Source organism: Natator depressus, chromosome 14 (assembly GCF_965152275.1).
Source record: "Natator depressus isolate rNatDep1 chromosome 14, rNatDep2.hap1, whole genome shotgun sequence".
Lineage (NCBI taxonomy): Eukaryota > Metazoa > Chordata > Testudines > Cheloniidae > Natator > Natator depressus.
The window spans coordinates 8,750,774-8,765,797 of record NC_134247.1 but is presented as its reverse complement, the minus strand read 5'-3'; the positions used below and the strand labels follow the sequence as shown (position 1 = coordinate 8,765,797).

Genomic DNA, 15,024 nt, shown 5'->3' with positions numbered 1-15,024 from the left:
ATTACTATAAACTCGCAAACATATATAAAACTCAAAACTACAGGTAACTAACCACTTTGTAACATTAAAAATGCTCAACAGCACAATTAAAAACAGGATCTCTCTACGGGGCACTCATTACTGTTGCTAAATCACAACATATAGTTTTAAGACAGGAATTAGATTTTTTTTTTTAAAAAAAAAGTATGTTACAGACATGATTAGGCACAGATACTAAAATAATTCCAAATATCTTCTGACTGTATTTTGTTGTTTAGATCAGAAATCTGAAATTTTCTGGTCCATTGTCATATGCCTTTATTATACAAGTTTTCAGTGCTTTTGAACAGTGCTAGTTTAAATGACGAGGTGCTCCAACAAGGAGGATAAAGCCAGCCCTGTGGAGGACCCAAATAAAGTATGACAGTTTAACAAGAAATTCAAGAGTCTAAATCTCACTGAAAGCAAATCTGATCTATCAGATCAGGGATCCTGTTTTTTTTAGTGGGTTTGTAAGTGCATATTTAATAGACTTTACAAACAATGTAAAACCATGATATGAAATTGGGATTTAGACAACATTCCAGACATCAAACTGATTTAGCTGTACTTATGATTCCTAATCTTTTGTATTGGTAGTATTAGAATTGTTAATCGGTCCTGGTTGCAGGTCAGGGCTAACATTCAGCTGCTACCTGAAGTTAGTGAAAATCCTCAACTATAAAACGTAACAGTTACTAGACTAAATTAAATGCTAATGAAATCAGCAGCACAGTTTGACCAGTCCTATTCAGTTTTTAGGTGTCATCAGGGGAAGTTAATAGACCTACCTACCAATCTAGGTTTGTTTATGGTATCCATCACTGTAATATGAGTGCTGTGGTTCACACCTTAGCATAAACTAAGCCAGGGGAGAAGACAAGATGCTGAAGAGGAAGTTCAGGGGAACCAGTAGATATTGAACCAGTCTTCAGCACTTACTTTGCCTGAAGATTAAAGTCCTCTATTGTCAAGCACTCCCCACTATCAGCAAATGGGGTGGGATGTTGAAGTTCAGAAACAATGCTCACTCATGAAAAACTGATGCCCTGCCTGTCACCCAGAAAATGATATCGTTTCTTCCTTATGAACCAAGAAAATACATGATTTTTAACACCTTCCCCCCAACCCCCACCCTAGTATCCTAAGTAAGGTGGCAGAAGTGGTAGCAAACTGTCAGAGACAAAGAAAAAGTAGTTTTCATCCACTATTATCAATATGCCTTGTACAGTAATGTTTGTTTGCTAGCTAGATTTAGCATTCCTCCATTGGGCCTCAAGTAACGTGACTAATGTGAAACTCCTTTCATTTACTGTCAGTGTTTTTCTTTTGTATCTTAGTATTAAGTCTATTTTGTTTCAATAATCTGCCCATATTCCATAGTTATTTGTTTTATTAATTCTGAGATAGGAATCTTTTTTATGCTGAAATCAAAATAAAACATTAGTACTGTCTAATACTTTTGGGAGAGAATCTTGTATATAAAAGAGTGGTGCAAGCACTTTGTTGACTAAAGAGACCGTGGGCTCCACTCTTAAGAGACACCACTGAGAAACCAAAGAGCACAGGGCTGAAACAACTAACAACTGGAGTCATTACAAAGGCAGTGCATTTTTTTTTTTTTTTTTTAAACACACACAGTGCATAGTTAGCCCATGGAACTCCTTGTCACTAGACAGCATTGAGGCCAAGAGCTCAGTAGGATTCAGAGAAGGTTTGGACGCATATAGATAAAAGAACATCCACATTTACGGTAGATAGCAATTTTTAAAAAAATGCAAATAAAAACCAAATGTTTCAGGGTATAAACCAACTGCTAGCCAACAGGAATTGGCAAGAAACTTTCCTAGGGGCAGATTATTCCACTACAGGGTTTCATGCACCTTCCTCTAAAGAAAGATGCTAGCCCTGTCAAAGACAGAATACTAGACAAGATGGACCAATAGTTGAAGCTGGTATGAATTTCTGTGTTCCGTTTGTGTGCCTTAACTTCATGTTTTAAGCAAGGTGTGGGTTAATAGCCTTAGGACAGTGAGTTATACTAGGAGATATTACAGTTCAATGATAGGCTAGGGCACTTGCATAATAACTTCTATTTCCAAAAACATTTTTGTATACTGCATGTTTATTGAAAAGGCAACATGGTGAAGGCTGATTATAGAGTATCTACCAGGTGCTGAGCAGGCTCAGCTCCCACTGAAATCAACTGGAACTGAGGGTGCAGCACAAGATTTTAATACAATCAACACAATAAACCACAGCAGCTAGCTATATGCATTTGAAGGACTGAACAAATGCAGCTTTGCTATCCACTTGGAATAAATAGGTTCAAATTATGAAAGACTAGCAGGCACTATTGCTCATGACCTGACTGGCAGAAATCCTCATAGTCAAGATGATAATTATTGTTGGACTGATAAAACCCTCCCACTGCTCCCCTTTCTCAATGGCCAGAGCACTGGTGACATCCTGAGTGGAGTTTCAGACCATAAGCAATTACAGCAGCTCCAAGAAGAAAATTGCAATGGTAAGGAGAGGGGAAGCTATGTTTTCTTTCCTGCAACTGATGCCCTCTTCTCTCAGCTACATGATCCATCTCAGCATGGGTCTTCTCCAATACAAGCAGGGTCAAGAAGTTAAGGTAAAATTAAAAACAAAGCTCATTGAAGGGTTTAAATAAATTAGATTCTTACTGGAGTTTTCAGCACTCACCAAATGTACTCTTGCCCCTCAGGTGAAGAGGTGGCTTCCAATGGGCAATAATGCTTGGAGCTACATAGCCAACCATTTTATGCACACACTACCTCCTCCCTCAACTCAGAGGGCAATTGTTTTCCACTGTATGTCGTAGCTCCAGTCAAATACATGTAAGGTACAAACATATAGTGAAACAGATCTAGATCCCCTTATTTTACTAGAAAATGGACCTCAGCCAGCATAGAGAGCTACTGTCCAATCCTCGCAAATCAAATCACTCCTCTAGGCTGCTACATTAAGAAGATGCTCATATTCTGAATTCTCACTGGCTACATATGGAGCTGTAAGACATGTAGGCAGATTTCATTTTGCAAATGTTAATCAGCCTAACAGTCTCCATGAACTAATAGTGGACAACTATACAGTTGAAAATAAAAGAGGGTAGGTGGGAATATGTATCCTACTTCCCTGTTTGTCTGCAGAAGTCACAGTACAATAATGTATTAAAATCACTGTTCTACTATTTAAGATCAGCTACCATGTATGCAAGTCCCCTGTTTCCCCTTCACGGACAATATTTTATAACTAGTCTAATTTGAGACTGAACCTGCAAAGCCTTACTTGCACCAACAGTCCTTACTCATATGATTTGCCACATTGACTCATTGGCAGGCACCTTGGGTCCAATCCTGAGAAGTACTGAGCCCTTCAACTCTCATTCAAGTTAGCGGCACATTTGGCACTCAGGACTATGTAAGATAAGACCACTCATACATCTGCCTGTAAAGTGCCATGCAGATCTACAGTGCAGGAAAAATAATGAGTATTACAAGAAACTGGGTCAAACCTAGGGCCTCAGCTACTTGATAGCTTCCATCCAAACCAATACATCCCACTGATTTTCTTCCCCTGCCCCCAGTAGAAATACTATGTAATTAAAGCAGTGCTGAGAAAGAGTTAGTTGTTTTATGTCTTGATTTGCCTGGCAATAAGTTAAACAGCAAAAGCCACCAGATGGACTCCAAGGGCAATATAAAATAATTGTCTTAGATCTACATCCTGCCTTGTTCAATTACCCTATGTATATTATGCTGGTCATTCAGACTTTGATACATATTGCCATGCATTCAATCTACCATAAAATGTTCTAATGTAGAGCTCATAAAAATTATTCTATTTGGTAGATGTGCTGTTAAAACTATCCACTCATACATCTCTATGCATCAGGTGTGTGGTTGTTTCTATAAGACTATTAATTACTGAGCCAAACTGTGCGCCGGGGGGGGGGGGGGGGAGGAGGAGGAGGAGGGGGTTGTGCACAGGTGGCACCAACAGTTGCCTTGCAGCACCAGATAACACAGCAGCACTGACTGACAGCTGAGGATGTCATCCATGCACTCTCATGTCTCTTTGACAAAGTCCCATTTCCAACAAAACAAGAAAATATAAAAGGGAAGTGAACAGCTCCCCCCCCCTTTTTAAGGGGGAGGGGAGACTGCTCATGGAATACAGTAACTTTCACCTCATATCCATCACAAGTCAATAGTGACTAAAAGTGTAGTGTAGGCGATGGAACAGCCATCCTAAATACAATAACTAAGTTTCTATACAGTTCTTAGTAGATAGTGACCACAACTGACATCAGTCCTTCATTGCCGCTTCAACACCATGAGATGCGAATGGACCATGCAGACTGAACTCACTCCTAAAAGTGGCCTTGCTAGGTCACCAATAGGCATTTTGCCTAGAAGGTGTGGAAAGAAAGGTTGCAGTGCCACTACCTGTGTTCATCTACAGAATGGGTACCAGAGAACTTGACAGGGCTGTCAAATCACACGCAGTATATTCACTAATTATAATCACTATAGAATCTAGTCACAAGAAGAAGTAAAAAAGAAGCACCAAGGAGAGAATAAAAGGCAAGGTCACTGGCCAGAAGTAAAGTAAGTAGCATTCAAGATACAGGGGTTTACTCACAGTTAACATTCCTACAGTTAAGCATCTGTTGGCATTTCCATTACAAGCCCAGATCCGGAGTTGTATAACTTGGCCATTTAAAAAACAAACAAACAAACAAAAAAAAGTCTGCCCCAGGCTGAAAGTTGGCATATAATATCTCAGAGGAGCACAGATTTTTAGGGGTTGTTGTTTCTTAAGTATTAATTTAGCTCTGCACATTTTAAAGGCATAGGATGGCAGAAATAACAGACGTTCTTACAGTTAAATACTGTTTCTGCTCTTATAACTGTGGCATTTTAAAAATTAGTATTTTCAGACAATTAATCTATATGGCCCCGATCCAAAGAATTGCTCTGCATGGTACATTAGCGTGCTTATAACATCTTATGAGACACTGACCACCTTGCAGAACTAGGCCTATTGTCACCAAAAAGCAATGAGCTATAAATGACAATCACTTTGCACGTAGAGCTAGTCCTTTTCCTCTAAGTATCTTTCTTGTGATGCTTTGGAAATTATGAATATAATAGCTGCACTGTTTTAATATATATTCATAAAATATAGTATAATGGTATTGCAGGGACGGTTATGGTATTTGTTCTGGATGTTCTTCATTGTGTTCTAAAAGACACAATGAAACCTTTATTAATAAACATTTTATTCAATTCAGAGTCATCAAAGGATTAATATTCAATCATAGGACTATTTCCCTTTCATCCCCATTTTTTTAAAATATTTTAATCTAGCCATGAAGTAAAAAAAAAAAGCGAGAAGGACAGCCAAAGAGCTATGGAAATTCAGTGTAAGAACTGCAAAGCTCTTTACAAAGATTAGCTTATCAGGTCTAACAACCCAGCTATGAAGACAGCAAGAGATACATAAGGATCATTACATCCACCACTGAAATGCATTTACCCCTGAGGTGAAACACAAGCAACACCATGCAACAGGGTTGGGACAGAAAGTGAAGAACACCAGTCAGTTGAAATTGCAGGGGGACATTAAGGAGGCAAAATGGAATTACCTGACCTGGAATGTGGCCAGGCCATTGTGGGCTAGAAGTGCTCCACTTAAAAGAAAGTTCGTATGGTGGCAGTGGAGTGTGTTTTTGTTTTGTTTGGAGGTTTTTGTATTGTTTTGTTTTTAAAAGGACTCAATTGTCTGGACCTTGGCTTTAGATCTCAGCCAGAGGATGAATTCTTCAGTCTTTAGATCACAGAGAGATGTTTTGGTGTTCAGAGGGGTTTCTAAAGAGTGGACAGTCATATATATTATAAACTGCAAATCCTAGGCAGAAAAGGGTGAAAAAGGAGTAAACCCCAAACCCAGCTTGCAACCTTCATGCTATCTGGTTTCAGTATTACATATGAAATATTCTTTTATCAAATTAGCACCATTCCAAGGATGTAAGTATCTTTTCCCACAAAGCATAATTCTTCCATCCGGCCACCAAAACATAGACTTTTTAATTCCCCAACATTAATTCCCATTTCTGAATCATAACAGAACAAAAACTACATTATTGCATTACATTATTAACTTCACACCATGAGTTCATTTCAGATCATGAATGATAGGCTACATTTATTAAAGTTATAGTACTTTGGATGGAAGGGGCTAGAAGTACAATTTCAAAGCACTTCACAAACGTGAATCAGATCTCAACAATTCTGCCAAGAGGGGGTGAATCATAATTTAAACTAAGGAAACTTGCCCCAACTCTGGAGATAAGCCTAAAAGAGATCCCAGTTATCTTGACTCTTAGTCCTCTGCAGCCACTAAACCTTGGCACTGAGAATTATTTAGCACTATGAATAGGGCCCTATCAAATTCACGGCCATGAAAAACGCATCACCGATCGTGAAATTTGGTCTTTTGTGTACTTTTACCCTACACTATGCAGATTTCACAGGGGAGACCAGTGTTTCTCAAACTGGGGGTCCTGACCCAAAAGGGAGTTATGCGGGGCCCCAAGGTTATTTTAGGGGAGTCATGGTATTACCACCCTTACTTCTGCACTGCCTTCAGAGCTGGGTGGCCAGAGAGCAGCAGCTGTTGGCCAGGCGCCCAACTCTGAAGGCGGTGCCCTGCCAGCAGCAGCACAGAAGTAAGGGTGGCAATACCATACCAGGCCACCCTTACTTCTGTGCTGCTGCCTTCAGAGCTGGGTGGCTGGAGAGCGGCAGTTGTTGACTGAGGGCCCAGCTCTGCAGGCAGCAGCAAAGAAGTTAGGGGGGCAATACCATACCATGATATCCTTACTTCTGCATGCTGCTGGTGGCGGCTCTGCCTTCAAAACTTGGCTCCTGGCCAGTAGCCACCACTCACCAGCTGCCCAGCTCTGAAGGCGGCAGCCGCCACCAGCAGCAGCACAGAAGTAAGGGTAGCAGTACCACAACCCCCCGGCAACAATCTTGCGACCCTCCTACAACTCCTTTTTGGGTCAAGACCCCTACAATTACAACACCGTGATGCTGAAATCATGAAATTGACCAAAATGGACCATGAATTTGGTAGGGCCCTAACTATGAAGTGGATCCTTTAGGAGATTTATGCGCAATTCCTAAGCACAGTAGACATTTTCAGGTCTTTTTACAAACTCTCTTAAACTTGACCCATGCCCATCTTGGGATGGCCTCAAATTTACAACAGTTTCCTTGCCCAGTTGCTTAAGTGCCATGGGAATAATCCTGCCTTGGCTGGACAAAACAGAACCCCCAATAGTGATGGTGAAAACCTAATTGACACCACTGGGGATGGTGATGATAATATGGTAGAAGAGTGGCAAAGAGCCAGTCAGTAGCTATACCATGCAGACAGTGGGTGGTAGATTGAGGTCAAACAAACCCAGTTCATGAAAACTATTAATCTACACCAGCGGTTCTCAAACTGTGGGTTGGGACCCCAAAGTGCATCATGAGCCCACTCTAATGGGGTCATCAGGGCTGGCTTAGACTTGTTGGAGCCCAGGGACAAAGCCCAAGCCTGAGGGCTTCAGGTTACAGGCCCCCTGCCTGAGGCTGAAGCCCTTGGGCTTTGGCCCCTCGACCTGGGGCAGTGGGGCTTTGGCTTTGCCTTCGCCGCCCCCAGGTGGCAGGACTTGGGAGGGCTCAGGCTTCAGTCCCCCTTCCTGGGGTCCTGTAATCATTTTTGTTGTCAGAAGGGGGTCATGGTGCAATTAATTTTGAGAACCTCTGATCTATACCACCCTTCTGGGCTTTAAGGGAAAAATGCCAATGTTTGTTATATTTTATTATCTGTCCTTCAGAGTCACCTCTTCTCATCTAAAACACTGACCCAGAGAGTAGTATAGTGGCCTGTACTTTTCGCAGCAAAACAATATTTTAAAAGAATTAAGGTGCAATAGAGAGAAAGAATGGTCTTGCAGTTAACAGATAGGGATGGGAGTTGGGAGATCCAGGAGGGGAAGAAATTGGGGATTAAATTGTCCTCTTTTCCCGTCTTATTCTCCTACTTCCTCCAAGGTAGGAATGACAAACTCAAACCAGACCTCTAGATCTGATCTGATTACCACCAGACTTGCATAAGTTTAGATCTCAACTCTGCAGGTTAGGGACCATCTCTGCCAAACTACATGCAAGACTGGCCCTGTTCATGACTTCACAAGAAACTGTTCAACCATCCAGCCGCATTTTGTTCTCAAAGAATTTTCTGCTGTATTTCAGACTTTTCAATATCTTCTGGTTGGGAGAAGACTGAATATGGTCCAGCAATAATCCATTTGAGACATTTTTCAAAAGCAACCTCTGACCTTGGGTATCTCAAGTTTTGGGCACCCAACCTGGGACACTTGGACTTCATTTTCAGGGGTGCTGATCACAAACAACTCCAATTAAAGTAAATGGGAGTTCACATGCTAAGTAACTGTTAAAAGGAGACCACAAAGCATCAGATTAGACACCCAATATACGCAGACACTTTTGGAAAATTCAGCTGTTAGCCTCTAACAGCCTCACTCTACAGCACCAAACTGAAGAGGAAGAAGACACACCTTAATTATTTCACTAAACAATTAGACATGTAAATATGGTACTATGAAAATGATCTGATATACCATGCCAGACATACTTCGATTTTCTCGCAAAATTTTTGCGGCATTAGAATGCTCAGAATTTATTGGAACTCAATGCTAACATAAAGCAGCTTTGTGTCAGAGACTGCAATATGGTTTTGGCTCTTCTGGGAGAACTTAAACATAACCTCCAGTAATTACTTTCACCTGCTAGACAACAATAAAAATTTCTGCTAGTTTGATTTTATTGTTAAATATTAAAGTAACTAAAAAATTTTTGCATACGTATATTACCATCTGTAACATAGGGAAAAAATGAGCATTATGAACTTATAGTTAGCATTTAATATTGTGATGTTTATATTGAAAAGCAAAAAAAAAAATCTTTGCAGAGAAGGGAAAGTTTCTTCCATCTCTCGGGTGACTGACAGCCCATCCTGACAATCACTCTCTTTCCCTCGCTCCTGGCTGTCCAAGAGCTTCATCCCATCACATATTTACAGTATGCAAGATGTTGCCCCATTTGCTTTCAACTCTATTCTAAGAACAAGCAATTTAGAAAAAGAGGCATATAAGGACACGGAAAGTTGCTAACTCCTGTTTTAATCAAATATATGGAGAGAGGGGAGGGTAAAAAAACCTGTGGTGGTTTCTCTAGCAGCTTTGATTTAAGGATCACAAGCAGATAAAGTTAAGTATCACAACATTCCATGTATTATTATTGCCATGAACAAGCTAAGGCATACAAAGATTAAGTAACTTGGGCTCCTCTGACCTTCAAAATGTTCCCATTTCCAGTCTAACCACTATGCCCCAGTCTTAAACTGGAATGGGATCTTAACCAATACAATCCAAAAAAAAAGTTTCCTAACTTTACTGGTAAGAGCTTCACTTTAAACCAGCATTCTTTTGGGTTGTCAGAATATCTAATTATAGAGATAAACCCTCTGCTTTAAACCTATTGACTGTGCTACGTTAATGGCAGAGGCTTCCATGAAAACAAGGGAATAAGTTCAGTCGGACTTCAGCACTTTCCTGAATCAGGGTCTTTATCTTGACAGGTTTCAGAGTAGCAGCCATGTTAGTCTGTATTCACAAAAAGAAAAGGAGTACTTGTGGCACCTTAGAGACTAACCAATTTATTTGAGCATAAGCTTTCATGAGCTACAGCTCACTTCATCGGATACATTCAGATGCATCCGATGAAGTGAGCTGTAGCTCACCGAAGCTTATGCTCAAATAAATTGGTCTTTATTATATAAATACTTGAAAGTTCTCATGTTTACCTCTCCATCTGAAAACTGAAATTGTTAATTCTGTTCTACAGTCACGTGGTGGAAAGTCAATCCTATTGCTCTCAATAAGCAAGCTGCCGTAGTCAACAAACACAGCATCACTTAAATCAATCAATTTCTTTATTACCCAATAAAAACTAATATAAATGTAGAAAGGAAGGAGGAAAACATGTACAATACAGTGACCAGATAGCTAAACAAGTCTAAAATGCAGGTTTGTTTGAAGCAGCTGGATGGTACAAAACCAGACTTAAATTCCAAGAGAGCTAACTAATCATTTCATCCTACTGAGGTAGTTAATACTAGGTGATTTATTAAATGTGGGATTTTTCTACTAAAAAGTCTTAAAAACAAGTGTTAAAAGTATTCTTTGTCATTTCAGAGATTATTGCACTCTCCACTCCAGAGATGCCTACATCTCAATGGAGCCAGGTTTAGGTACGTATAAATGTTACAGGATCAAAGGTGCTTATTAATGTAATTTCCTGTTTGCACACACACAAAGTAATAGAGAGAGAGTGTTAAACTGAAGCGATCAAATCAAGTGACCGTTCTCAGGGGGCGTAAATGAAAGTTTAAGCAAAAGAAACCACAGGTTTAATATGCAGCTGAAAATTTTAAATCTGAAAAAGCCAGATAGATTAAGGCCAATGATTAGTGCCATATAAATATCAAAGGAGCTAAATTTACAGCTGTCATTTCTCCGTCACAACACTGTCATTTTGCATTTTATATCCAAGTGGTGGCAACATGAATAAGGTCAGCTGAACATACAGAGTTGCAAGTCTGGGATCACCAAACACTATTAAGAGTTATACTAGATCAAGGTTTAGACTTTCATAGGGAGCCCTTTCCTTAGATGGAAGAGTCTCTCACTACCTATAGGGCTAGAGCCAACCCGGCCCTCTTACTTCCTTCATCTGCCCTCTGAATTACAAATCTTAACACTCCTGACCTGCACTATATTCAGCTCCTTCCTAACAGTTTCCATAAAATCCTTCTGCATTTCCATCCTTTTGTCTTGTCTTTCCTGCTGCATACGCAAAGTAGAAATCAGTCCCTCCTAGAGCAGTGTATAAATACAAGGGGTGTCACTGAACTAAGTTATTTTTATTGTACCTCTCTACTCCTACATTACCCTATTCACCTTTCCCATCAATATACTGTCCTGCCTGAAGCACCACGTGATGCTGTACAGCTTTTTAGAAGAAAAATGTTTTGGATCATACCATCTTCCGCTCAAGCACTCTGATATCCTTGAGAGGCATTCACTAATTAAGCCGGCAAACAACCATCATTATTTCATCTGTGGGAAAATGGAGGTGCTGAGATTTGAGTGACTTGCAAATTCAGTAGTGATCCTGGGCAGCAGGGCCAAAAGCAGAATCCACATCTCCTGACTCCCAGTCTTGTAACCACTAAACTATGCCTCAATTATAAACTAATTTTGCTTCTCCTCCCTCCCCAGGCCTGCTCCTCCAACTATTCCATCATATTTAAAATCCCACTAGGTCTCAGTTCCATTTTTACCTACCTGTATCATATTAAGGACTATAACAGAATGAAGTTTGGTCCTTCAATCTCTGTAGGATATGTCTGCATTCTAAATCTAACACACACCACTTTAAACACACTGGGGCAGAGACTATCTTCCTCTATGCTGGCTCATTACTGGGCTCACAACCGGTCCTCAGTACGTCTCACACAGCTCAAAGTTGTTGGCTTTCTGGGCATGTGGCAAGACTTTACCTCTTTTCCCAGATTTCACCTAAGGGGTTGAATGAGTGGAGTCCAGATGGACTGACAGAGTCACAGTTATTGATTATCAGAAGGGTTTTTAGCATATAATGTTTATAAATCTAGAGCAGTAAATATTCACATCTAACAAAGGGACGCAATTACACTTTTCCCTAATCATTGCCCTTTTCAGTAGGCTAATATGTTGCTACATATTTCTTCTGATGTTATGTTCTCTTCGCTGTCTACCTCCCTTCATTTGTTCCATACTGCTCTCTTCAAATTTCAGTAAAGCCCCTAACCCACTTTACTGCCATGTAACATATCAAATATTTCTGCCCATAACTGTATAAATCCCCTGTCTCACTTCCTACTCACTACATCTTTTTATCTACATACCCCACAGCTGTCTAAACAGTTGTGTAGAGAAAACTAAATATTTTATAGTAGCATTTGAAACTCAAACACAGACATGGTAAAAATCTGAATATGAAACTAACTATAAAATAGAAGTGCAAGTGACTTCTTTATCCAAAAGAAATAAAAAATAAAGATCATTAATGTGTTTTTAAAATTCATTTTTAATAGTCTAAGATGTATTTATTATGTAGTAAAAGTTTGTTTTTACCTATTGCAGTTAATAGTGTTCATTAAATATTCTCCCATATTCTCTATATATGATAAAGCATATGTTTACTTTGCACCTGAAATGTCAAATTTAATTATATGATTCAGATGAGAATAGTTCTTAGCCCATGACAAGAGTCAAGTAATACTACTACTATGATTTTTTAACTTGACAGGAAGAGGCAGATTTAAGCCACCAATCAGAACCATTCAGACCACTGTACCTCCATAGAAGCCCATTGAGAGGTCACCCACATGGATCAGCTTGCAGAATAAGGTCTTAAAGTCAATCAAAACACGTGACCCCCCTCTTATATTATGGCATATCACAACAAACACTTAAAGGCTGACTTCTTTATTCCACAAAACCTTAACTTTACTTTCTTCTGCTGAAATTAAAATGCTTATACTTCTCAAATACTCTATTTTTTAAGAGCAATCAAGTACTTACCCTAAAAATAATCTGAAGTTACACAAATATTTTCACTTTTTAAAGTACATAAAGTTTTTCTAAATTCCAGTTAATGTTATAACTTATTGTATAAAGCAAACCAGTGACACTGTGGTTGTTTTGTTTTTTTAAACCACACAAACAAGATCGTGAAATTGGCATGTCTGGAGACAAACAAGTATGACAAAGCATTTTAATAGGAAGATAGGTTTTATGGATTGGGATTTTCAAAGGTGATTAAGAGAGCTAGGCACTCAGTTCCAACTGAATTTCAATGGGAGCTGGGCATCAAACTCCTGCAGGCCTCTTTGAAGCCAAGTCATAGTTCAGAACACATTTGTGGATGAGGTATACACTGGCAAGAAGTTTAGACCAAACGTTTAGAGGGAACTTTGTTATATTTCTTTTTTTTAAGTTGCAAAATCCAATTTTAATGCCAACTAGAATAATTTCCTGGGATTTAAACACTGAACATCAATGGAGGAAGAACACTAACATAGCAGTACTGCGAATTAATTTCAGGAGAACCAGAAGGCACAACAAACAAAGCCTACTTTTCCTGAACAAACCAAGTAAAGCACTAAAACAAAAAAACCCATCAATATTGAAGAGTAAATTAATTTGTTCCAAGTTTCAACAATGATAATTTGAAGTGTTATTAACAGTAGAGGCCAGGAAACTTGTTTTTAAGATAGGATAGTTTTTAAGATTTAAATAGTGTTCCTGTCAGGTTACATATCCACTGAATACTAATATCAGACCAGATTCCAATTTCAGTTACATTGGCAAGTAAATCAGGAATAACTCCACTGACTTCTGAATCTGAACTGATCAGAATCCAGCCTAATAGAAAAAAAATGGCAATCCTGATATATCTGACCAGAACTGCTCATTGCTCACCCGAAGCCAACCACCCAACCCCGCTTACTATCAAGTGGAAAAACAAAACAAAAACGTGATAAAGCACTAAGTCTGCTTTCAGCTGTGGCATACAGGCACGCAGCGTACGTGCCATTAAGTACAGACCAACGTAATCTATATCGGGATGAAAACTGGCTGTTCTTCAAGTAGTCTCTCCTGTTGCGGCTGGGGCTGTTCCTTGCATCGCAGGCTGGCTACCTGTGAGCTTCAGCTACTACGAGCTACAGAGACAGACATGATACAGCCTTCCTCCCAAATCCACTGCTGCAATCAATATGCGTGTCTCCTACAGGAACAAGGGGACAGACAACCTAGAGCGGTGGATTAGGCTGCCTCATGGCAAAAGGGGAATTTTGACGGGAAGGTCACTCCTCCAACTCCCACCTACCTCAACCACGTTAAAGTCCCCTTGACGGTCAGCTCTCTACACGCCCAGCCCAGAGCAGATCCTTACAACAATCCTGACAGCCAGTGACCCCCCCCCCAAAAAAAAATCCTTCCACCCAGAGTCCCCTACACTCTAGGGAAACCCAGAGCCCCAATACAAGCTCTGTTACCCAGACTCCCCCAAACACACACCCTGGCGCCGAGCCCCCTGCTACCCCAGTCATCGCCCTGTCATGCCAGTAAATACCTTGCTACCCAGAGCCCCCCCACGAGATACCCTGCCCCACAGGGGCAGCTGCGTATCCCCCCCCCGCGCAGGCCCAGCCAGGCTGCTGCTACCTCCGAGGCCGAAGGTCTCCTCCTCGCCCAGTCCCGGAGGCTGCCGGGTTCCAGCGCCTCAGCCGGGGCTCTGCAGCAGGCGCTCCCGCCGGGCAGGCTGCAGCGGTGGGAGCGGGAAGGAGGACGGTGGAGAGCCCAGTCCCGGGCTGGGGCCAGCCCTGCCCCTCTTACCTTATCGCCGGCTCATGGTACTGCTCTGCCCGGGGTGTGGGTGGCTCCAGCGTCGCCCTGCCCGGTCCCTCGCTGCCAGGCCAGCCCCGGCGGCGGCAGGAGGAGGGGTGGCGGCAGAGCTGCCTGACGCGACGCGGCCAATCCAGGCTTGGCGGTGGGCTGGTCCTACCGCGGCGATTAGCTTGGCGGTTAAAGGCACAGGGGCCACGGCGCGAGGCTCCAGTGTATGGGCGGGGCTGGCGGGGGGTGGAGCGGAGCTGTGTTCCAGTGTAGTGGGGTGTATATGGGGGGGAGCTTGGATCCAGTGTAGTGGGGTGTATGGGCAGGGGAGCTTGGATCCAGTGTAGTGAGGTGTATGGGGAGGGGAGCTTGGATCCAGTGTAGTGGGG

The 15,024-nt window shown here is 41.3% G+C and overlaps 1 protein-coding gene across 4 annotated transcripts in view; it reads right to left on the bottom strand.

The window, feature by feature from the left end:
- TEX2 (testis expressed 2) overlaps positions 1–14,801 on the bottom strand; it is a 113,425-nt gene extending 98,624 nt beyond the window's left edge. For 3 of the 4 annotated variants that reach the window (XM_074971978.1, XM_074971981.1, XM_074971982.1), the window contains exon 1: positions 14,636–14,801. The gene's annotated coding sequence lies outside the window, so the exon portion shown is untranslated. Of the gene's footprint in view, positions 1–14,464; positions 14,603–14,635 lie in introns of those variants that run through there. The other variant, XM_074971980.1, reaches the window with a different exon arrangement.
- Between the last annotated feature and the right edge of the window lie 223 nt (positions 14,802–15,024).